We start from the raw sequence: 25543 nt of genomic DNA, 5'->3' as shown, positions 1-25543 counted from the left end.
TGATGATGACAGCTTTGTAATAGAGCTTGAAGTCCGGAATTGTGATGCCACCAACTTTGGCTTTGTTCTTCAATATTCCTTTGGCTATTCGAGGTCTTTTCTGGTTCCATATAAATTTTAGGATTATTTGTTCCATTTCTTTGAAAAAAATGGATGGTATTTTGATAGGGATTGCATTAAATGTGTAGATTGCTTTAGGTAGCATAGACATTTTCACAATATTTATTCTTCCAATCCAGGAGCATGGAACATTTTTCCATTTTTTTGTGTCTTCCTCAATTTCTTTCATGAGTACTTTATAATTTTCTGTGTATAGATTCTTAGTCTCTTTGGTTAGGTTTATTCCTAGGTATCTTATAGTTTTGGGTACAATTGTGAATGGGATTGACTCCTTAATTTCTCTTTCTTCAGTCTTGTTGTTGGTGTACAGAAATGCAACTGATTTCTGTGCATTGATTTTATATCCTGACACTTGACTGAATTCCTGTACAAGTTCTAGCAGTTTTGGAGTGGAGTCTTTTGGGTTTTCCACATATAGTATCATATCATCTGCGAAGAGTGATAGTTTGACTTCTTCTTTACCAATTTGGATGCCTTTAATTTCTTTTTGTTGTCTGATTGCTGAGGCTAGGACTTCTAATACTATGTTGAATAGCAGTGGTGATAATGGACATCCCTGCCGTGTTCCTGACCTTAATGGAAAAGCTTTCAGTTTTTCTCCATTGAGAATGATATTTGCGGTGGGTTTTTCATAGATGGCTTTGATAATATTGAGGTATGTGCCCTCTATCCCTACACTTTGAAGAGTTTTGATCAGGAAGGGATGCTGTACTTTGTCAAATGCTTTTTCAGCATCTATTGAGACTATCATATGGTTCTTGTTCTTTCTTTTATTAATGTGTTCTATCACATTGATTGATATGCGGATGTTGAACCAACCCTGCAGCCCTGGAATAAATCCCACTTGATCGTGGTGAATAATCCTTTTAATGTACTGTTGAATCCTATTGGCTAGTATTTTGGCGAGAATTTTTGCGTCTGTGTTCATCAAGGATATTGGTCTGTAGTTCTCTTTTTTGGTGGGATCCTTGTCTGGTTTTGGGATCAAGGTGATGCTGGCCTCATAGAATGAGTTTGGAAGTTTTCCTTCCATTTCTATTTTTTGGAACAGTTTCAGGAGAATAGGAATGAGTTCTTCTTTAAATGTTTGGTAGAATTCCCCTGGGAAGCCATCTGGCCCTGGGCTTTTGTTTGTTTGGAGATTTTGGATGACTGTTTCAATCTCCTTACTGGTTATGGGCCTGTTCAGGTTTTCTATTTCTTCCTGGTTCAGTTGTGGTAGTTTATATGTCTCTAGGAATGCATCCATTTCTTCCAGATTGTCCAATTTGTTGGCGTAGAGTTGCTCATAGTATGTTCTTATAATTGTCTGTATTTCTTTGGTGTTAGTTGTGATCTCTCCTCTTTCATTCATGATTTTATTGATTTGGGTCCTTTCTCTTTTCTTTTTGATGAGTCTGGCCAGGGGTTTATCAATCCTATTGATTCTTTCAAAGAACCAGCTCCTAGTTTCATTGATTTTTTCTATTGTTTTTTTGGTTTCTATTTCATTGATTTCTGCTCTGATCTTTATGATTTCTCTTCTCCTGCTGGGTTTAGGGTTTCTTTCTTGTTCTTTCTCCAGCTCCTTTACGCGTAGGGTTAGGTTGTGTACTTGAGACCTTTCTTGTTTCTTGAGAAAGGCTTGTACCGCTATATATTTTCCTCTCAGGACTGCCTTTGCTGTGTCCCACAGATTTTGAACTGTTGTGTTTTCATTATCATTTGTTTCCATGAATTTTTTCAATTCTTCTTTAATTTCCTGGTTAGCCCATTCATTCTTTAGAAGGATGCTGTTTAGTCTCCATGTATTTGGGTTCTTTCCAGCTTTCGTCTTGTGATTGAGTTCTAGCATCAGAGCATTGTGGTCTGAAAATATGCAGGGAATAATCCTAATCTTTTGATACCGGTTGAGACCTGATTTGTGACCCAGGATGTGATCTATTCTGGAGAAGGTTCCATGTGCACTAGAGAAGAATGTGTATTCTGTTGCTTTGGGATGAAATGTTCTGAATATATCTGTGATGTCCATCTGGTCCAGTGTGTCATTTAAGGCCTTTATTTCCTTGTTGATCTTTTGCTTGGATGATCTGTCCATTTCAGTGAGGGGAGTGTTAAAGTCCCCTACTATTATTGTATTATTATTGATGTGTTTCTTTGATTTTGTTATTAATTGGTTGATATAGTTGGCTGCTCCCACGTTAGGGGCATAGATATTTAAAATTGTTAGATCTTCTTGTTGGACAGACCCTTTGAGTAGGATATAGTGTCCTTCCTCATCTCTTATTATAGTCTTTGGCTTAAAATCTAATTGATCTGATATAAGGATTGCCACCCCAGCTTTCTTCTGATGCCCATTAGCATGGTAAATTGTTTTCCACCCCCTCACTTTAAATCTGGAGGTGTCTTCGCGTCTAAAATGAGTTTCTTGTAGGCAACATACTGATGGGTTTTGTTTTTTTATCCATTCTGATACCCTGTGTCTTTTGATTGGGGCATTTAGCCCATTAACATTCAGGGTAACTATTGAGAGATATGAATTTAGTGCCATTAGTAGCCTGTAAGGTGACTGTTACTGTATATTGTCTCTGTACCTTTCTGATCTACTACTTTTAGGCTCTCTCTTTGCTTAGAGGACCCCTTTCAATATTTCCTGGAGACCTGGTTTGGTGTTTGCAAATTCTTTCAGTTTTTGTTTGTCCTGGAAGATTTTGATCTCTCCTTCTATTTTCAATGATAGCCTAGCTGGATAGAGTATTCTTGGCTGCATGTTTTTCTCGTTGAGTGCTCTGAATATATCATGCCAGCTCTTCCTGGCCTGCCAGGTCTCTGTGGATAAGTCTGCTGCCAATCTAATATTTTTACCATTGTATGTTACAGACTTCTTTTCTCGGGCTGCTTTCAGGATTTTCTCTTTGTCACTAAGACTTGTCAATTTTACTATTAGGTGACGGGGTGTGGACCTATTCTTGTTGACTTTGAGGGGGGTTCTCTGCATCTCCTGGATTTTGATGCTTGTTCCCTTTGCCATATTAGGGAAATTCTCTCCAATGATTCTCTCCAATAGACCTTCTGCTCCCCTCTCTGTTTCTTCTTCTTCTGGAATCCCAATTATTCTAATGTTGTTTCGTCTTATGGTGTCACTTATCTCTCGAATTCTCCCCTCATGGTCCAGTAGCTGTTTGTCCCTCTTTTGCTCGGCTTCCTTATTCTCTGTCATTTGGTCTTCTATATCACTAATTCTTTCTTCTGCCTCATTTATCCTAGCAGTGAGAGCCTCCATTTTTGATTGCACCTCATTAATAGCTTTTTTGATTTCAACTTGGTTAGATTTTAGTTCTTTAATTTCTCTAGAAAGGGCTTTAATATCTCCAGAGAGGGTTTCTCTAATATCTTCCATGCCTTTTTCGAGCCCGGCTAGAATGTTCAGAATCGTCATTCTGAACTCTTGATCTGACATAGTACCAATGTCTGTGTTGATTAGGTCCCTAGCCTTCGGTACTGTCTCTTGTTCTTTTGTTTGTGGTGATTTTTTCCGCCTTGTCATTTTGTCCAGATAAGAGGATATGAAGGAGCAAATAAACTACTAATAGGGTGGCAAAGACCCCGGAAAAATGCGCTGTAACCAAATCAGAAGAGACCCCAAATTGTGGGGGGGAGAAAGGGGATAAAAAACAGGTTCTGAAAAAAAAAGAAAAAAAAAAGAAAAGAAAAAAATTTAAAAAATAAAACAAATAAAAAAATATAAAAAAGAAAGAAAAAATATATATATTTAGATGAACTAGTCAAAAAACGTTAAAAAAGAAAAGGGTAAAAGTTTTTAAAAAAATTTAGCAGAAGAAGAAAAAAGAAAAAAGAAAAAAAAATTGAAAAAAGAAAAAAAAATTGAAAAAAGAAAAAAAAATTGAAGTAGCCGCAAGACTAAAGAATCATGGGGAGAAAGCCATGAGTTCCGTGCTTTGCTTTCTCCTCCTCTGGAATTGCTCTGCTGTCTTAGGAATTGAATCTGCTTTCTCCTTGATAGATGAACTTCGTCCTGGCTGGATATTTTGTTGATCTTCTGGGGGAGGGGCCTGTTGTAGTGACTCTCAAGTGTCTTTGCCCGAGGCGGGATTGCACCGCCCTTACCGGCGGCGGGACTAAGTAATCGGCTCGGGTTCGCTTTTGGGAGCTTCTGTTCCCTGAACGCTTTCCGTAGAGTTCCGGAGGACGGGAATGAAAATGGCGGCCTCCTAGTCTCCGGCCCGGAGGAGCCGAGAGCCCGGGGCCCCACTCCTCAGTGCGCCCCCAGAGGACAGCACCCAATCACTCCCGTATCCCCAGCCTCTAGCCGCGCTCCGAGCTCACCCAGCCCGCGACCAGTTCAAGGTAACCCCGAGCTGAGAGTTCAGTCCTCGGCTCTGTCTCTGCAGCCGGCTTCTCCGTTCTAATACCTGCGAGCTCTGCGACACTCCGACACCCCGATCCTTCTGTGACCCTGCGGGACCTGCAGCCACGCTGGCCCCGCGTGGGCTTCACCCCGGTTTAGCCCCTGGAGCGATGTCCCTCAGTGGAACAGACTTTTAAAAGTCCTGATTTTGTGCTCCGTTCCTCCGCCGCTTGCCGGGAGCCGGCCCCTCCCCCCGCGGTCTATCTTCCCGTCGTTTTAGATTCACTTCTCCGCCAGTCCTACCTTTCAGAAAGTGGTTGATTTTCTGTTTCTAGAGTTGCTGTTCTTCTTCTCTTTGCTCTCCCGTTGGATTTGTAGGTGTTTGCAATGTTTAGATAAGCTATCGAGCTGATCTCCTGTTACCTGATGTAGTCTCAGGCTGCTACTTCTCCGCCATCTTGACTCCCCTGTTGGCATATAATTTTTTACAGTGGTCTCATGATGCTTTATATTACTGTGGTGTCACTTGTAATTTTTCCTCTTTCATTTCTGACTTCATTTATTTGATTCTTCTTTTTTCTTCTCAGTCTAGTTAAAAGTTTGCCAATTCCATTTATTTTTTCAAAAAGCGAACTCTTCATTTTGTTGTTCTATTCTATTGTCTTTCTAATCTCTATCTCATTTGGATTGATATTTTTATTTCTTTACTTCTACAAACTGTCTTGTTACTTTGTTCTTTTTCCCCCTTCTTCTTTGATGTGCAAATTTAGGTTGTTTATTTAAGATTTTTCTTTTTTCTTAAGGTAGATATTTACTGCTATATACCTTCCTCTTAGAACTGCTTTTGCTGCATCCCCCTAAGGTTTGGTATATTGTGTTTCGATTTTTGTTTACCTCAATATATTTTTAATGTTCCTTGTTATTTCTTCTTTGATCCAGGGGTTGCTCAGGAATGTAATGTTTAATTTCCATGTATTTGTGAATGTTCTAGTTTTCCGTCTGATATGGATTTCTAATTTCATACCATTTGGGTCCAAATGACACTTGATATAAGTTCCATTTTCTTGAATTTGTTGGGACTTGTTATGTGGTGTAAAATATGATCTATCCTGTAGACGGATTTATGTGCTCTGGAGAAGAGTCCATATTCTGTTGCTGTTGGAGGTAATGTCCTAGATGTGTCTCTCATATGCCTTTGGTCCATAGTGTTGCTCCAACCCATTACTTCCTTACCGACTCCTTGTCTGGGTCACCGACCGTTGTTGCGTTGGGCCGTGGAAGCCCCCTGCTGCCATGCTTTTGCTGTTTGTTTCTCCGTCTGGTTCTGTGAGCGTTTGCTCCATATAGTCAGGTGCTCCGGTGAAAGCTGCATAACTATCCACAGTTGTTTCATCTTCTTGATCGAGTGAGCCATTTATCATTACCTTCTTTGTCTCTCGTGAGGATTTTCAGCTTGAAACCTACTTTTCTGCTGTAAGTGTAGCGACTCTTGCTGTTTTGCTTACCATTATCTGTTTCTATCTCTGCCTTTTGCCAATGTGTGTTTTTAAAACTAAAATGAGTCTCTTAAAGGCAGTCTATCATTAGATCTTATTTTTGTTTTTGTTTTTAATGCATTCAGCCATTATATTTCTTTCAATTGGGAGATGGATCCATTTTCAGTTAAGGTAATTTTATTGATAGATGAGGACTTACTATTGCATTTCGTTAATTGTTTTCTGGCTATAAGGTGTTTTTTTTCCCCCTCATCTTCCTTTGTGATTTGATGACTTTTTGGGTGATATATTTTGATCCCTCTATCATAATTTTTTTTTGTGTATCTACTACCTGTCTTTCCTTTGTGGTTGCTGTGAGGCTTACAGGACATATCCGGTCGTTATGACATCCTATTTTAACCTGATCACAGCTTAATTTTAACAGTATACAGACTCTCCATACTTGGTTATCTCTCTACTTAGATTACATCTACATCTTAGATTACGGATGTTACAGTAATACAGTTTACCTTTTTAGTGTGCGTCCAATGTCAAATGTTTACCGTTCTAGCAACTTTTTTTTAAATATATTTTTTTAATATTTTATTTATTTATTTGACAGAGATTTCAAGTAGGCAGAGAGACAGGCAGAGAGAGAGGAGGAAGCAGGCTCCCCGCTGAGCAGAGAGCCCGATGCGGGGCTCGATCCCAGGACCCTGGGATCATGACCTGAGCTGAAGGTAGAGGCTTTAACCCACTGAGCCACCCAGGCGCCCCAGCAACTTTTTTAATGCTTGTTCTTAACTTGTAAACCAGAGTTGAGAGTGTGATTTAGGCACCACCAGTACGGTGGACAGTCTGGCTTTGCCTGTGTGTTCAGTCAATGCACCAGTGAGTCACATCATTGCTACAAATTTCATTACCGAAGATCACAGGTACACAGGAGGTGCTGAGTTTAATTTCAGGATGTTGGGAGGAGGTCATATTTACAGCATTATACAGCGCTAAGTGATTTATAACATGGGGCCAGAAAACATGTGCAGGTCTCTGCGGCCAGGCAGAGTTTGTGTGAAGCAAAGATGTGTTCAGTGAAGGGGCAGAGAAGGAGAAGACAAGGCAGCGCGCACGGTCACACCACAGAGGGTGGGAGTGCACCCGGCCAGCACAGAGCAGCGGCTCAGACCCGGACCTCCGCCCTGTGCTGGACGCCGACCCAGCAGGTCTGTGCTGAAAACTTCAGGATCTTTTTTTAAGAAGCTCCCTGGGAGGTTCCGAAAGGTGGTTCGGGGAGTGAACACCCTGAAGACTGAATGTCAAGAAGCCTCCACCTTTAGAAAACGAGAGGTGGAAATGCACCCAGAACAAACATCACCTTTACTGAGTCTGGGCAGCGTGAGGTGTGCCGTTATTATCATCGGTTTGGGGAAAGTGATTTCAGGGACCTTCACTTTCTCGGGTTGCACTGAGTGGACAAGGAGCAGAGCTGGAGCGGTTGGTCTGTGGCAAGGCGTGCATTTTACCCTCTTGGTATGCTGCCTCCTGAAACAGATGGAGGGGAGGCAACAGGTCGGAAGTGTGGGGCAGGAGCTCTGTGCCAGGAGACCAAGGGTGGGCTCTCAAGAAAACGAGGCGAGTCCTGCAACATTCAGGAGTTGAGTAGAAATAGGAAGGTCTCACTGGAGGTTCTGGGGATCGGTCAGTTGTTTCTGGTGTCCTTGTTAACCAAAGGAGGGGGTTTTCATGCGAGGACAAGACAGAAAGGATCGGAAGATAAGTGGGGATATAGTTTTAAAGAATTAACTCCTTTCTCTGATCCTGCAGAGAGGAGTAAGAGGATAGAGGTAAGTTTGTTATCCTGCCATGAAATCCTACTGATTAGTGACCTCATTTTGGCTCCTGAGCTAATATCTGGGAGTCTAAGGGCAGATTGCAGGGGGATTATGTCTTTCCTGAGGCAGTCTATTCCATAATTACATGTCGGGAATACCTTATTTTTATTTTTTTATTTTGGTAGTAAGAGAAAACGCTGTTTAATTGTTTACATGGTGCCTTGGTTCACAGATACCAAATTTGAACCCCAAACATGCCTCTGTGTTTTGAGCTAAATGTGAACAGTGAAATATGGTCACTTACAACATTTTCATTGCTTCTAAGCCAGAAATTGTCAAGGGAGGATGCCTTCGTGTTTAGGTCTGGAAACAGAAATCGGAAGGGGACACCAGGTGACTGACCAGTAACGCGTATTTGCATTCTCATAAGCCACATGGAGAAACACTTTCCTTGGGGAAACACTGTTCTGCTAAAAGTTATGAAGTTATCATCCATCACCATAAAATAATACAGTAATAAATAAAGTAGATTTTTTATTTATTTGAGAGAGAGAAAGCATGAGCAGGGGGAGGGGCAGAGGGAGAAAGAAAAACAGACTCCCTGCTGAGCAGAGAGCCCAGTGCGGGGCTTGGTCCCAGGACCCTGAGATCATGCCCAGAGCCAAAGGCAGACGTTTAACTGACTGAGCCACCCAGGCACCCTGAATGCATTATATTTTAAAACATGTCTACTACCTAAACTTCAGTTATTTTAGGTTGTCATAAGTTTGAAAGTCAGAATACTGTGAAGGAAAGTTGATCGTAGTAATTAAATTTTGTGGTAAATGTCCGCAGATGTCCAGTTGTAGGGAATTTCCGCGCGGGAAGGAATGTAAAGCAGGCATGTGAAGACGTAGGGGTCATACAGATTTCAGACATGATCGCCATGCAGAGCAGGATGAGGGGCTGTTGATGAAGAACACAGTGGGATTCTGATCTCGTCTGTAGTGCAGACTACGGGCTTTCCTCGGTAGCTCTGTCCCCGCACTCCTTTGCAGAAAAAACTGCCACTATTAACAGATTATCATGTGGAGGAGGTGTATAGAAATCCACTTTTCACCGTATCACACAATTCGGTACTTTTGTAGTTTGAATTTCCCTCATCAAAATCAAGTAGAAAACACAGGATGTAGGTTTTCTGGGAAATTGCCCCAGTGTTTCCTTTTGTTGGCAGAGCTGTAAGCCGGGTGACATTTGCTCTTTCTTCAGTGGGGCAGGGGGCAGATGCGAGGTGGAACAGTGCAGTGTGTGTGTGTGCGCGAGATGAGGTCATGCCTGGGGGAAGGCAGCCATGTCCTTGCGCCATCAGCCAAACCAGCCCCGAGGTGGCAGGTCACTCTGGACGGAAATAGTGCAGACTGGTTTGTGTATTCATGCTGTTTCCAAAGACGCGCAGTGAACGGATGCGTCTTTAACATGAAAGCAGAGAACGTGAGGAAGACTAGGGCACTTCACCCAGACACGCTGGATACTTCTTGTGAACTAATTGATGATAAATTAATCCGTAGCACTTTTTACTCCCGCAGAAAGACATAACTGCGATGTGGGTGGTCCTCATCCATCACGAGTCGTTTCTGGGGTTGGGCAGGGCCAACAGCAGAAGTTACAACTTGAAAAATGACTTAGATTTGGAACATGATGAGCCATAGCTTTGTAAGAAGGGGGGCAAAGCTCAGCTCCCTAAGATCAAATGAAACACGTCGTTATTCTATTTCTGAACTGCATGTTTAGTGCGCTCTGTCTCTAACGGCTCCCCCGAACAGCGGAACTGAAGCCTCTGGGGTATTCTAGGACGCCGTAATCGAGGGCTTCCACACCTGCCTGTTGCCTGAGATGCCCGGCCTGTGGGTCCCAACGGAAGCTCTCGTCCTCGTAAAGCTTGTGGGAGTGGTGGGAGGACGGGCTGCCGTGGTTATCCTTGTCTGCACGCTGGAGCCTCCCACGGTATGCATTAAGGACCATCCCAGATAAACAGTTTATAGGATTTCATTTTTTTAAAGAAATTTACTTTCTTATGTTTTATCCTTAATGAATCATTTTATGGAAGCAAGGACATTTTCCTCCAGAGAAAGAGCGTCTTCCCTTACACAGTGCTAGCGTTCCTGGGTTGCAGGGACTGACTGTGGGCATGGGTGGACTTGGCGGGACTGCGTTTTGTGGGCCCATCCCACGTGCTGCTGGACATCTCCAGCTCTGGTTTCCAGCCTCACATGCCACAACCATCACTCAATACTTGCAACGAAGACACTTTCAGCCATCATGAGGTCGAAAGACCATTCGATTTCTCCCAGTGAAGAAAGTCTCTATTTGCGTGCCAGCCCTTGAATGAGCAATAGCACAAAACCCTCCATGAATTGCTTTTCTTTCCGCAAACCCAGAGAGCCTCTTGCGGCCCCGTGTTTCCATCAGTATCATCGGCCGCGGCGGAGGGGTGCAGGGCACACACGTGCCAGTGTGGTTCCTGTAGAGGTCCCTTTAGCCTCAGCCAGCAGTCACGCCAGATTCTGAGAGTGTCTGGTGTAGCTGATCGTTCTTCATGTTGCTTCCTGCATATCCTTCCCAGTACACGGCGTTTCCTCTCGTCTTCTCTCCCTTCCCCCTTTCCTTACCCCAAACGGTAGGCAGTGAGTAATGACGCCCCTTGCCTGCCTGGAGCTTACGAAACAGAGGTTGAACACAAAGACACATACAAATCTTGTTTCATTGGGTCAAGTTGAAGTTAGAGTTCCAGGTAGAGGGAACCAAGTCAAGTGTCCAAATGAATGGAGGAGAAAAGAAAATTAATTTGTTCTGGAATCTAAAATGGGGCCAATGGCCACCGGTTGTTTGATTATTTACATTATATAAACACATTTAATATATTCATAAAAGTATGTTATATGCTCTAATATATAAACTTGTTATATCTTACTATATTATGTACTCTTACCTTGGCCTATATTTTTCTTTAGATGAGTATATAGTTATACTATTTTCTGTACTTTTTAGGGATCCTCTGTTTCATCCATAAAATTTCATATATCCTACAAGACCCTGTTTAAAATTCATGACCTCTCTGCTAATGCCTGCGATAACTAGCCTGTGTGTCCTTATCCTTTGCAACCTCCCGTTCTCTGCTCTGAACCTCTTTCTTTCGGATCGCGTGTGACCCTCTGGGTTCCTGTGCCACGGCCATGGTCTGCTTGCCAGATCGTCTTGGCTGGTTCTCTTCATCTCTCCATGCTCATCTCTGGTCTCTGAATCAGCACAGTCGCGCCCACTCCAAGTGGTTTGTAGGGAGCAGGGGGCTTCTGCTTGTGAATTACTTGGAAGCACGCCTTGTCCTGAGTGACCGGCTTGGCCGTGACCGTTGTTTTTGGTGCCCCTCATTTATCTTTGGATTCCCCGTGGGTGCTGAAGCGGCACTTTGCAGAGAAGATTCCTCTGTCAGCTTGTCGCGTGAGTGAATTTCTCCTGTCCTCCGCCCCTGGGTCTGAGTCCCTCCCCTGGCAGTGTCTACCCAAACCCTGTCTGGAGGCAGCTCATTTCCTTCTGTGCACTGCCTTGCCTCGCTCCTTCTGCCTTCGCTAATTTGTCTCCTTCCCACTTTGACAGTGCGTAGACGGAAAGCCCCACACAATTTAGTGCTCAATTACACGCTGTCTTACACTCACTTTTGTGTCATGCGTTATAATCATCCTCCTAAATACATTGTTAACTCCTTGAGGAGATCATATTGTAAGCCATTAAAACTGTCACAAAGCTTAGCTCAACTTTGGGTTCAGTTGAGCCTCAGGAGAAATTTTGAGGATTCTTCTCCTCCTCCAGTCCAGCCTGAGCATGTGCCGAGGCTGACACGCTTTTCGAGGAGCAACTTAGCAGACTGCGCGGTGCAAGTCTCGTCAGAGAAACAGGTCGCTGCAGTAAACACAAGGGATGTATTCTCGAAGAGCCCAGCAGGAGGCACAAGGCTGGGATGAAGGGAAACCTTGGCAGATCTGCTGGGATCTCACAGAAGCTGCCCTTGGTCGGCCGGAGAAGGTCCAGCTCCTGGTCCCGGGCCGTCCGGCCAGGCTTGGGAAGTCTGAGGCTCGTAGGTCCCGGTCCCATGTTGCCACAGTCCAAGTCTTCTGGACCTGCCGTCAGTCCCCTGTCTTGGTAATGCTACCTTGAGGAACTTCATTCCTCATACAAGGATGACCAGGGGCTTTCTTCTCCATCGGGGGTGGGCTGGGCAAGCAACGTGAGCCGTCCGGGCTCAGGAGGGAGTGAGCAGCGGGTCTGGCTGAGCCTCGCTGACCCTGCCGAATGCCCAAAGTGAAGGCCGTGGGGCGATCACCTGCTTCCACGGTGGTGCGGACGCCCCAGCAAGCATCCCAACACTTGCAATGTTTTGTCTGCAGAAAGTGGAAATATGGGAAAGAGAGGGGTTAGGGGATGATCCCAAGTCTCGAGTAATAATAATTAACATGCCAGGGGCTAGTGATATTTTACATACATACTTTCTTTCCTTTTTTTTTTTACACAAAACTTATTTTTTAAATATTATTGTACAAATTTCACCATGTCAGGGAGCACTGATATGCGGCAGAGAAGGACTGACCCCAACACAGCTGTTTAAATCCGCGAACGAACTTCCATCCTCACCGCCTGGTGCTGGTGTCTCGGACGCTGTAGAAGGCACCACACGCCGTATCGAAAGGAGTCATATGTGGCGTAGGAAGTGATCTTTGGAATTCCGTATCTTATTTTTAGGTCTAATTACAAAACATTTCATTGTGACAGGTTGAAATGCATTTCATTCAGTTACATGAAGAAGTTGGAGGAGGGAAGGGTTGGTTCATCTGTAAAATTCAATATCGAATTCGATCATTCACTAGATGATGCATTCAGGAGACGGATAACAGAGTTAAACACAGTTTATCGTATTATTAGCTGAATTTTATCTGTGCAACTTCCACTGGAATGTGTGGTATTGCATATAAATAGATTTCCCACTTACCACAGAAATATTTGAATTGCCAAGTGTCTAAAAAATTAGAAATATATTACTTAAAAATATAGCTTTTTTCCCCAGATGGTATTTGTATCCATAAAAGTTCCCTTTAAACAGAACTCTATATATTTAGAGTTCAGTATATTTACTGTTAAGGATTCTCAACCAAAGTGGTTAGAATTACTTTAAAGTTTTATTTTAAGAGCCTGGAAATTGTTTGGAATGCACTAGATACATAAATTTTTTACTACAAAATCACCTTTGGGAGTATTATTTACCGTCATTGACTACAACCAAACAGACGCAATTTACAATGGTTATTGGAGCTCTGGTTTTGTGATAATTAGTACAAAGTTTTAGTAACGTGCAGCCTCTGCAAGGCCTCTGTGCACTGGCTTAGTGACCACACTGCCTACAGCACACTGTCCCCCCGCGGCGTTGCCGGTGCAAGAAGCCGCTAGAAGGACAAGCCGTGCTTGCCATCAGTTCCTAGCACTGGCTCTCGCGTTTCCCCGATGTTCGCGGCCAAACGACTGCGAACAGACTGCGGGTGTCTGTCACAAAGGGGAATCGGGAGGAAAAGGAGATCCTGGCTGCTAACGATGATTTCAGCTTTATCCCTTCTCATTCAGATGCGCTTACAATTCTCATGCCTGTTGCTAGTCCCCGAATCCCAATTTTAGCTGTTCTGGGGCTCAGTAATTGGTACCAAAATAGTGTTACCTTAGACAGCATCTGTCTCTATGCACGCATTTCCATTTTAGTGTTCGTCTCCAAAAACTTTTAGTCAAACTTCAGTCTTAGCAGATTTGGAATCACACTTGTGTTTCCTCTCTCGCTAAAGCTTCGGTGTGGCGTCTCCCTTCCACACTGCGGTGGGCGTGCTGGAGCGCGCCGTCTCTCCTCACCCTGAGCTCGTTTTCACTGGTGTGCTGCCCCACTGTCCAAACACTGCCCTTTTCCTTCTGCACAGTCTATGGTACTGGGGAGCTTTGCCGTTGGAGTCCGACTTCCAGTGACTTTCCTAAATGGGCACAACATGGATTTTTCTGGGACTGTCTGTGCAACATCATTAAGCCTCTTTGGTGGAAGCCGTCGATCAATATTTTCTCATTTCCCATTTCACATCTTTTGTGAGATTTAGCAGTTACCAACAGCTCTGACATGGGTCAGCTAAAAAGATAGGATTTGACTTTTCTTTTCTTTCCCCTTCCCTTCCCTTCCCTTCCCCTTCCTCCTCCTCTTTCTTTCTCTTTCTTTCTTTCCTTCCTTCCTTCCTTCCTTCCTTCCTTCCTTCCGCTGTTCTAGTTAGATCAGGAGTTGTTTCTGTTTATCAAACCCTGAAACATCTTAACGTCCTCTAAGCATCAGTGGTGCTTGTCGTCATCTCTCATAGTAGATCCACAGAATACTGCCCTGAAGGAAGCCTGCGACACACAAGGTTAACTGGAAGCCTTTCTCCCACCACTGCAGGACTTATCAGAAACTTTATTGCATTGCCAATTGCCAAGAAGAACATTTAGTATAAAGAATTTCCATAAATCTGTTGACCAAGGATTCATTCTCAGAGATCTGTAAGGATAGAGCAAAGGCATTACGACATAAAGGGAGTGCGAGTGGATATTTCTGACCAGTTTATGGCTGTAGTTAACAGCCACAATGGGTTGTCTATTATAACTCTATTTGAAATCTCACAGATTATTCTGTGTGGGTTAAGGACTTCAGCTTCACAATTTTAAGAGAAATGTAAAGATTAGAGATTATCAGTGGAGATCTGTTCTCTAATTCATCATTTTTTACCTGCTCAGAAATACGACATTGATCTCAAAGTTCTAACGGGTTGTGACGTGGCATAAACAGGCATGGATTTTTACAAAGATATCGATTTTCTAGGCCATTAACATACCATACAGAATGTGAGTTTTAAAATCTTGACAGTAGAACAAAGTACCAGCCGTTTGACATGTATTAAAAATTTGTTGAAAATTCAATTTGGAATTCCGATTTTTATTTTCCTTTTCAGTTTGTGAAGGGAAGAATATTTTACCCAGAATACCACACTGTGGAGAAGTGACCAGGTGGGGCCCATCATGCGCTGTGGCGTCAGCCGCGCAGACACGCCAGAGGCAGGACAACGTGTGCGGGTCAGGTGTGACTACTCAGGCTCAGTTTCATTTATTTGTTTGCAGAATCGTCCACACCAACACTGCTCCCTTAGAGGTAACGCCCGGATGAAAATTTTTAAAAATTCCCTTCTTCGAGCTGTGTGTGGAATTAGAAAAAAGTCAACTTTAGAAACAAATGTGGTATTTGTTGACTGGGAGCACGTGCACTTCTAATGACCAGGAGAAGCGAGCACGTGAGCGTGTGAGAGTCGACTCCCGGGTCTGCTTTTGGGAAACTCTGTGTGCACATCCAAGCCGATGCAGCGCCGCCAGCCTGTGTGTGGAGACATTGGTTGGAGATTTTATTTTTGTGTCTGGCACGGTGGGGAGGGACTATCCCAGGAACTGGCTAAGAGAAACCTGCTCACTGATGGGCAAGTGAAGGTGAGGAGGTGGGGTTTGTCCCCTTTCATCACAGGCTGCTGTGGAAGATACACTTAATGCCGCCATGAAAAAACATCACTTTCTGCGCCGTGATGCGGGCGGCTGGGTGGGCGAGGAGCTGCCTTCTGCTCAGGTCGTGATCCCGGCGTCCCGGGGTCGAGTCCAGAGAGCCTGCCGCTCCCACAGCCCCTCCCCCTGCTTCTGCCCTCACTCTCTTGCTGTTTCTGTCTCCCTCACAAATAAGTACCTAAAATCCTCAAGAAAAAAATATTTTAAATAATAATATTAATAATTAAATATGACTTTTCAAACCAACCGAAAAATTATTTCAACTTCTGCCCAAACACGAAGTCTTTTGGACACGACCTCGTTCACAGCCAGCACGCCGCCCGTCCGTGACCGTCCTCCAGCTTCCTGGAGTCTCCGGGCGTGGTCACGTGTGGTTACCTTTGAGGAGGGCTGTGTATACGCTTAAATCTCACTAAAATTGCTTTCCTATGAAAATATAGTTTTGCTTTTACCTTAATTCAATAATCCCCCCACAAACTTTCAAAAAGGTCCATTTTATCGACATTTCATATTACTGTTCCTAGTATTCCGCAGCCCCACGGCAAGACACAGACCAAACCCCCAGTGTGTGTCTAGATGTTTCAGTGAGCCGAGTTCTTACTGAAGATGTGCCCAGCCTCTTAGCCACCACCGGACGAGGTAGCTACGAGTTAGAGCTCTAGAGCGCTTTGGGGTTCTTCTGTGTGCGTCTCGGTCCGTTGTTTCTTCTGCACACACACGCCCTCACATACGTGTCATCTGCCCACCTGTACACCGAGTCACGCACACAAACGCTATTCCGGGGCCTGCACACACACGTGCATGTGCGCACCCCCGCCTGCGTGCTGAAGCTTCTCTCCTTCCGCGCTAGGCTGTCCCCGGCCCCCGCACATGGACTGGGCCCCCACAGCCTGCTGATGGAGCCTGGGGTCCGGCAGAAGGCACCGAGCGGAGGCCTACACCTTCCCTGGGGCAGCCCTGGGGCTGCTGGACAGCAGCCGGGACGCAAGGATCTGGACTCCCACCGGGGGCTCAGGGCGCCATGTGGCTTGCCTTCAGCTTTAGGGGGTGTCACCCATGGGGAAGGTCTGGGGGCGAGTTAGGGATGGGTCCTAGACAACATGGGGTCAAGTCAGGGACCCTGCTTTCCAGGGGTTACAGTGTTACTGGCTGAAGTGCTTGGATTTTCTCATTGAGCTTTTAAGAAATGGAGATTTAAATAAGAAGGAGAAGGAGAAGAAGGAGATGTAGAAGGAGGAGGAGGAGGAGGAGGAGAAGGGCTGAGTTCGCGTCCCGGGAAAGGAGTACAGGTAAGAGGTAAGTAGGGTCTCTCCAGGGCATAGCTGAAGGGGAAGACGTCATGCCCTGCCCCCGGGATGCTCCGTCCGCAGCCGGAGAGTGCGGGCCTCCGGCTCAGAGCCCTGGCCTCTCTGGAGAGCGGACCTGCCGGGGGCTCCCTTCCCTGCTAGCTGTGGCATCTGGAAGGCGCAGCTTGCCAGCGCCTGACTGGCCAGGCAGGTACACAGGTCAGGCCCTGTTTCAAAGTGAGAACACGGTGGGTGGTCGTCCTGTGCCCGGTGTCTTCCCGGGCAGAACCACCCCAACCTCAGCTCAGAACGCACGGCGCTTGTTGCTTTAACCGGTCCTTCCCCCAACCCCTTCTCCTGAGAGGCAGTGTCCTGTAACCTTCCTGCAACGGACACCCGTCTCAGGCTCTGTCTGGGCGTGCGGGCCAGCCGGCCACCAGTCAGCCCTCCCCGCTCAGTTCTGCACCTTGTGGGCTCTGGAAACCATCTTTACTCACACTACGTTCCGCCCTGCGGAGCGCTTTCCCTCACACATCGCAGACGTGAAGCTGACGTGCATCGCGCATATCAAAGAATGAATTTTAAGCGAAGTGTCTGAACAGTAGAGACAAATGATGGGGAGATTTCTATTTGTACAGTCTTTCAGCTAGAGGGTAAGTGCATGGAGATGATTCGCACACGTTTGAGATGCCGAGTTGAATCAGATTTGGAAGATAACGAGGGAATCAGGGCAAAGGGGGTCAGGGGAGCCTTGGCTGAGACAGGTTCCCAGGAGACCCTGCGGCGGAGCACAGGAGTGTGGGAAAGCAGGGTTGGGGGAGGTGAAGGTCGTGGTGCTGGGAGAGAAGCTGTGAATCCAAGTTGGAATCATCCTCGGGGCCCACAGCTAAAAACAGACGCGTGTTGGGGTGAATGGGGGGCCGTGGAAGTGTGCCTCGTAAGCAGGGGACTGATCTGATGCATTTTCACTAAAACAGCGACAATAACTCTGGCCTGTTTAGCATCCCTGCAGTGATGTAATCGCCAAAAACCCGGAGTGGTGAATTCTGCAGGACGTCTTGTTATTTTGATTAATAAATATGCAATGAAAAAATAAAGTACAAGAAAGTAAGACAGAAGAGGAACTTATTTTTTTAAGCTTTTATTATTTATGTATTTTAGAGAGAGGAGGGGCAGCGGGAGAGAGAGAATTCGAGCAGACTTCCTGCTGAGCACAGCCCCCACATGGCTCGATCCCACGAGCCTGAGACCACGACCCGAGCTGAAACCAAGATGTGAACGCATAACCGACTGAGTCACCCAGATGCCCTGCAAGAGGAACTTACAAATGAGAAGACACTTCAGAAATACAACTCATTTCTTTTTTTTTTTTTAAGATTAAAACAATTATTTATTTGACAGAGAGAGAAAGTGCACAAGCAGGGGGGCGGGCAGAGGCAAAGGGAGAAGCAGGCTTCCCGCTGATCGGGGGCCTGATGTGGGACTCGATCCCAGGACCCTGGGTTCATGGCCTGAGCCAGAGGCAGACACTTCACCGACGGAGCCCCCCCGCATCGCCAAAAACACAACTGACTTCAGTGTATGAGTCTTAGTTGGCCACTGATAACAACAAGCAGACAGTAAAAAGTTCTAAGATAATTGGGAACTTTGGACACTGATAAAATATTTGATATGATTCAGAAAGTATTGTTCAAGTCTAGATTTGTACCTGGAGTGAAGATTGATTTTGGAAAGAATGCCTGACCCTCAGGTAGGCTGACGTCATGGTTGCAGACGAAAGGACCGGAGATACGGGATCCGCTTTGTCATGCGGAGAGTAACCGGGAACTGACCCTGCATGTGTGATCAGCTGAAGCTGTGTGCTGGGTGAGAGGGAGTCCCACACACTCTTTCACTTCCCTGTGTTTGCCGTTTCGTGTAATATGCTGTCTTCCAGAGACTTCCACACGGGACGTATCCTGCGGTACAAGCTGGGGGGCGGGGAGGTTGCTGAGATGCATCGTGGTGTGGCCCCTCATGGGGGCTCCCCCTTTTCCATCTCGTACATGATCCCCAACACACCGGCGTCCACGAGGAGAGTCCTGTCTTACCTAGATGTTTCACCTGTTTCACAAGGACAAGCAAGCGGCACTGTGAAATTTACTGAGTTCCCATTTTGAAACTGTAAGCGGGAACAGGGTGTGAACCCATACCCTTTCCCACGTCCTCAGCTGGGGCTCTTCCCTCACAGCCAGCCATGCTCCCAGGAGCTTGTTGAATTTCTCCAGAGACACCTTATGTGCGTATAATTGAAAACCAGAGTCTTCTTTTTTTGTATAAATGATAGCGTACACTTTTAATGAACTCTGTTCTACTAATCCTATATCTTTTGTATCCAATGCATGTAAATATAATAAAATATAATAATATAATAAAAGCTTCTTCACTCCTTATACACACTTAGTAGCCCATCGGGTAGATAAAAGGATGCGTTTAATTTTTCCTTTTGACGTACAAGTAGGGTGCTTCCAGTGTTAGAAATAACGGGGCCACGAACAAACAGGCACATTTGTGGTTTCCCGGGGGGGAGGCAGAAACAGGGGCCCGATGCATGCTGTGGACTTGTGTGTCTGAGAGCTATTAGTGACCTCTGTAGAGGTTCTCGACTCAGTTTCTACCCAGTATGATGTGTCCTGCTTCTGAAAACCAATGAAAATGACATCTTGGCATAGTTTTAATTTTCGTTTCTTCTAGAATCTTATCAAAGTTTGAGAGCCATTTCTGTTTATATCCTTCGAGCTCACGCTGTCTTATGTTTTTTCTTTTTTATTGTTGTTGGATTTTTCTGACAAATGATTTACGGGACCTGTGGCATATCACTAAATTAGCTCTAGTCAAGAAATAAGCATTGCGGATGGAGTTCTTTGAGTGGTCACTAGACTTTTTGACTTCGCGTAAGGCGGCTTTTTTCCTATATGGAGATTCTGGGTCTTAGACGGTTGGATTTATCAGTATTCTTTCTTGCCTTCTGGGTATTTTGCCAGTCTTAAAAAGTCTTTTCTATCTGCAGATTATTTTTAAAATCTCAAGAATCTATCCAGTGTTATTTTTATAGCTTCGTATTTATAGGAGTCCTTCCTTCCATCTGGAATTAATTTGGTATCGGGTGTGAGGCAGCAGTGCGTGTGGCAGAAAAGGTGTCCTGTGCATGTCACCCTGAATGCATTTTGGTCCGATCCCAGCACTCACGGCCACTTGGGTCGGCCCTGCGAGCCACGGGGCCACGAGAGAGTCTCCCAAAAGACCGAGGGAGAATGACACATCACGCTCATCGACCTGACTCCCACGTTGGCCGCCCTTTCCCGACTTCCTGTCTGCCGGCTGCACTCACCCTTCCAGAACGGGGCAGTCCGGCTGGCCAGCTGGGCCCTGCATGACCTGGGGGCAGAGCACCCTTCGTCTCTCTCCTCTGTTGTGCTCAACCCTGAGCTCGTGAGGAGTCGGGTGGTTACCTAACCCCAGTACACGGTCCCCCAGCTTACAAGTTTCACTACTTCAGGAATAATCCATTTTCCACACTGATTCCAAGTGAAATGATAGAAACACAGAGATAAACAGGTGAAGAGATCGCAGTATTTGTCATCTGGACTCGCCATCAGTTTGGGAAATGACAAATGTATCTGCTGCCCTATGGATCACCTAGATAAAATGTAACATAAAATGTTGTTAGAATGTCGTGTATTGACACAAGCCAAGCCCACACCACACGTCCTGCTGGAGTCTAATTAGGACACGAAAAACAAAGCCGCGGTGAGTTCTTTCTGGTCCGTGAGGTGCAGAGTTATTTTCCCAGGGCCCAGCTGTATTTGTCTCCCTGACTTCTCTACTCTGACCTGGAGACGGCTGATGTCTATGGCCTGCCAGCCCCTGCTGCTGCTCTCCAGGTTGACACCCGGCAAGTTCAAGACCTTGCGTACCACGTGGGCACACCCCGTCTGTGTGTCCTCAGGCGGTGGCTATTACACGGCCACCAAGGGTCAGCTCCCACGTGGTCACGACCCAGCTTGATTTGCTTCTCAGCCGTGGTGCGTGGCTTATGACCTCCCTGATGGCTTCACTCACGGTGAGGCCGTCCTGCCCAGTGACTGGCACCCTCCCCATCTGAAAGGAGCCCTACCACAGCTTCCCTGCACCAACCTAAGTCCTACGTGGAATCTGGCCTCCAGTGCAGAATCCCCACAGCCCAGGGTGAGTTTCTTTCAGAATGCCTTCATTTGCCCTCCTGGCATCTGATGCTGGCTCCCGACACCTTTGTTCCCCGATATTTTCGTAAATGTGGGTCTCAGGGACAAGGTCTGGGTCTGATCCTGTCTCAACGTTTACTGCCCTAGGATGGCAACAGCCTCTAGAACTTTCTATGATGATGGAAAGGTTCTACACGGGCCACCCACTACACAGTTGCTAGCCCCACGTGGCTTTTGAGCACTTGAAATGTAACTAGGGAGACAGAGGAAGTACACTTTATTTATTTTTGATTTAATGTATGTTTGGGAAAATTTAAATTTCAGTAGCCACTTATATGGCTCTGTGCCTGTATTACTGGGCAGTATAGCCCCAAACGTTACTTCTGTCCGTAAATTAATGATGCGTGCAGCTATAGGGATGGTTCTCCCCTCGTATTCAAACCCCCCCCCCCCCCCCCCCGCCAAGCCCAACGTCTGTGCACCCTGGGGGAGAGCGCAACCTCCCGGGGCGAGCACGCAGGCACCAGGCAGCCCTGCTCTCGACAGACACACCTGTATTAACGAGTGCGTGCGGTTTTAAAAATATAGCTTTGCCATGACACGGCGGCTGCTAAACTTTTCCCGTGGTTTTTCATCACAGGCAAGAGTGCACGAAGCCTTGTTTCTCCTGTTTTTAATCAAAAGCAATCAATACTGCATTTGTAAAAGGCTGTGAAAATTCTCAGTAAGGGAGGGCCATCCTTCGGTGAAAAACAATGCGCAACCATCCTGTCTCAATGTTCGAAGAAAGAAACAAAACCAAACAAGAAAACAAATAACGGTGAAAATCGAGTGAATTCCCGGGAGGGTTTGACAGCTCAGTTTCCACGTAAATATCCTCACACCTGTGAGGAGCTCGGGGCTTTCCGTCAGGCCAGGTGGAATGGGGAATGTCTGTAAGGCCTCTGCTGTGGGGGCTGCAATGACACCTGGGCACCCACCGTCCTTTCCAGACAACAGAGTCCACTGTGTGTCTGGGGAGACCACGAGGCCCCAGCGTCCTCAGGGAGATGATAGCTGTCTTTGCCGAACTGTTTCCGACAGCGTGTCCTTCATTTTCGGAGAACTCTTTATTTCCTCCTCCTACGGCAGTTTCTCATCCATGCTTATTTTGGCGAGAACTTTCCGAGAGATTAAAAAAAAAAAATGCTAATGGGAGTGAAATGTGTTTCAAATAATATCTTTCTTTTCTTGCCTATAAAGTAAGCCACACGTGGTTGCTAACTCAGCATTACACGCACTCACATCACCCAGACAAATCCGCGTGCTGGGACAGGGAGGAGCGTGTAGGCGTGGATGGGGAGTGAGGCGTCTGGGGGAACAGGGGTGAGGAGCGGGCCGGGCGGGGGAGAATCTGAGGGTGATGCAGAGTCTGGGAGCCAGGACAGGCTGGAGGGGTGTCCGCCGGCGCCCGGGGCACTGGACCTCCTGCCCCGGGAAGGCTTGTGGCTCCGGTGAGCTGGCCGACGGGGAGTTGGAGAGGGGCTCACCCGGAGCTGCGTCCCCATCATTTCCAGAAGCCAGGAAGGATGGAATCGAGGGACTGATCCATCATTCCCGAACTCCACGTGCAACCGGCAAGCTCTGATCGCAGTGCAGACAAAGCAGCGTCCGTAACAGTAGTGCTCGTCTGGGGGGAGGCACATACCTCCATGTTTTCTGGTCGCACGATTTAAAAATAGCGATGACTCAATTCAGAGAGCGCGTGGCAGTGATCCTGGCTTCAGAATGGGAAGGGCAGCAGCACCGATGTAGCCTGGAGCCAGGTGGGACCCGACCCCAGAACGATGCCTGCTGTATGTGCACGTGGCTCTGTGCGTGGCCCTGTGCGTGGACCTGCACGTGGCCCTGTGCGTGGACCTGCACGTGGCCCTGTGCGTGGACCTGCACGTGGCCCTGTGCGTGGACCTACACGTGGTTCTGTGCGTGGACCTGCACGTGGCTCTGTGTGGACCCACCGTCCTTGAGCTGTATCCCCACCTGACACCTCCAGGGTGTGAGACCTTCAGTTCAACAGCGACTACATCTATCACGTTTAGAGGATGGTGGTGTCACATTGACTTTCGGTTACAGAGTTTGGTTAGGTTGTGATCTAATGTGATTCTGAATCAGTATGTAAGGAATTTTCTGGGTGGGAAAGCATGAAAGTTCAAATAGTGCTCAGTTTCTTTAAAAAATATATATATATGTATGTCTACAGTCATATATATATAGTTACTATATACAACAGTCGTATATATGTGTGTATATATGAAATATGAATTTAACAAAGACCTAGGGAAGATCTCTACACTGTTAAGGAACAACTAATTTTATTCGAAAACCGGACTGCTTCTATGGCTTCATAAGCGCTTTCTCTGCCTTACAGTGGTTTCAATGCAAGGACAGTGTGTTTTCTCATTCACTCTTGATTTATATATTGTCACCAAAATAGGTTTTAGGATGCAGTCTGGGCTTGAGCGCAGAGTGGGCTCTCACAGAGGTCATTAGTGTGAGGCTTGATCCGGTCTGATAGAAGAGGACAGCAGGACCCAAACACTTGCAGAGGGACGACCGTGTGAGGACCTGGGGAGGGGACGATGTCTACATGCTCAGAAGAGAGGCCTCGGGAGACACCAGCCCTGCCCACACCCGGACCTCAGACTCCCCGCCTCTGGGACATGAGGAGGTACATTCGTGTGGTTCAAACCACCCACGTGTGGTGGTGCGTGACTGTGGCAGCCCAGTGAGGCTAAGGCAACTTGTTTGTTGAAGTGCTACTCCCCGGTACCTCACAGACTATGTGACCTCACTGGAAATAGGGTCTTTACAGAGGCAACCAAGTGAGAGGGGTCGTTAGGTTGGGACCTAATCTGAAAATGACTGGGGTCTTACGAGAGGGGGAATTTGGACTTGGAGACAGATGTGCGCAGAGGAGAGGTGGAGGGGAGACCCAGGGCACACGGACACATAGGCGAGGCGGGAGTGCTAGGAAGGACTTGCCCCCAGAACTTCAGAGGCTCCTGCCTCCTCCTCAGCCTGACCCTGCCTTCTTGCTGACCCTCGGTGGGGGTTACTAGTCAGCAGTAATGGTACCCACCATGAGCCGGGGACACGTATGAGGGCTCAGCCGGGAGACTCACCCTAACTGTCCACAGCCGGATCAAAGGTCTCTAAGACACCTCGGCTGGCTTTTCCTTGGATCGACCCCCTTTCTTTGAACTCTGTTTCTCGTACAGGACTTCGTGTGGTCTTGCTTTCCCCTATGACTGATGCTCTGGGGCCGGTCTGTGGGGGGCATGCGTGCAGTTTTGAACCTTCATCCGGAACCTTTACATGGGCAGCTAACGCTTCCATGATATATTCAGTCAAATGTGCTCCCAAATCTGTAGCTACGTCACTGACTACCGACGGCTCAGCTCTTCCGAGAGCGGTATCTGTTGCAAAACTCTGCAAGCTTTCCCACGCCCTCCGACAATTACTGCTTCTGCGCTCACCTTCCCAGAGGGAATATGCAGTCTTGGTGAGAGCTGTCCTTGGATTGTCCAAGTGCAGACATGCCGGAAAAAATTAAGGTCATGTGTCTCGACGCCTGGCTCTGGACCCCTAACTGGCTGTTCCCCCCCGCCCCGCACCCCGGCAGATTTGCCCTCACGTGGGAACCTGTCGTTAAGACCAGCACAGAGACAGTCACGCACAGGGACTTTCTTTCTCCGCCCTGGTTACAACCTCCTTGTGTCCTCGCATTACTAGTTGGCCCAGGCCAATCGGCACTAATAAGTCATGGCGGGGGTCTCACGAAACCATCTGCGTGTATTAACGACTTAATAAATAAACTTAAGAGCAGCTAAAGCGTTCGTTTTGTAATCATGCCTTCGTTTTTCTCACGGAAGCTTTATTTGCAGGTTTATAATTGCAAGGAGTTGGCTTTAATTAATAGAATAAATTTTAATGTAATTAATAAGTTGAATTCTTACTGGCACTCTCAGGTGATTATGTACTTTGAGTTTTAAAGATGCAATTTGCATGTTATTACAATAATCAGAAGGACTTCGGCTTTAGAGGGAAGGAAGCGTTTAATTTTAGCTCCCTTAAATCATCTTGCTCCCCAAAGCAAAACGAGTGCAGATAATCCTGTGATTTGTGAAGAAGTTGTCACAAGCGCATCCTGTGACTTTTCTACCCGGAGTCAGGACTTTTCTACCAGTGGACGTCCTAAGATCTCTCTCTCCGCAGATGTTTACAGAGCCCGGGATTCATGTTTCTCTTTGCAAACTCGCCCTCTTTCCCAAACTATCCTCCAAAGTTCTTTTGTTTCCAAGACCACAGTAGGGACGCATATCGGGGGAGGACTTACGTGAGCAGCTGCGACAGCTCGCCCACTGACAGGTGTCCCCAAGAAGCAGAGGGACAGGCTCTTCCTGCTGGGGGCAGAGCTATGACAGCACCTCCGGTCTGAGCTGTGGGGGTGGATTCCTCAGCAGTCGGTCGGGCCCGGGGTTCCAAGGCAGCAGTGAATGGTCTGGCTAAGTGGGTCCAGGACGGATAATGATGGTTAGACGGGGCGGTTTGTTCTGGAGGGAGGCACACAGACTCAGCTATGGCAGTGAGC

This window comes from Meles meles, chromosome 7 (assembly GCF_922984935.1).
Source record: "Meles meles chromosome 7, mMelMel3.1 paternal haplotype, whole genome shotgun sequence".
Lineage (NCBI taxonomy): Eukaryota > Metazoa > Chordata > Mammalia > Carnivora > Mustelidae > Meles > Meles meles.
This window is presented reverse-complemented; position numbering follows the sequence as displayed.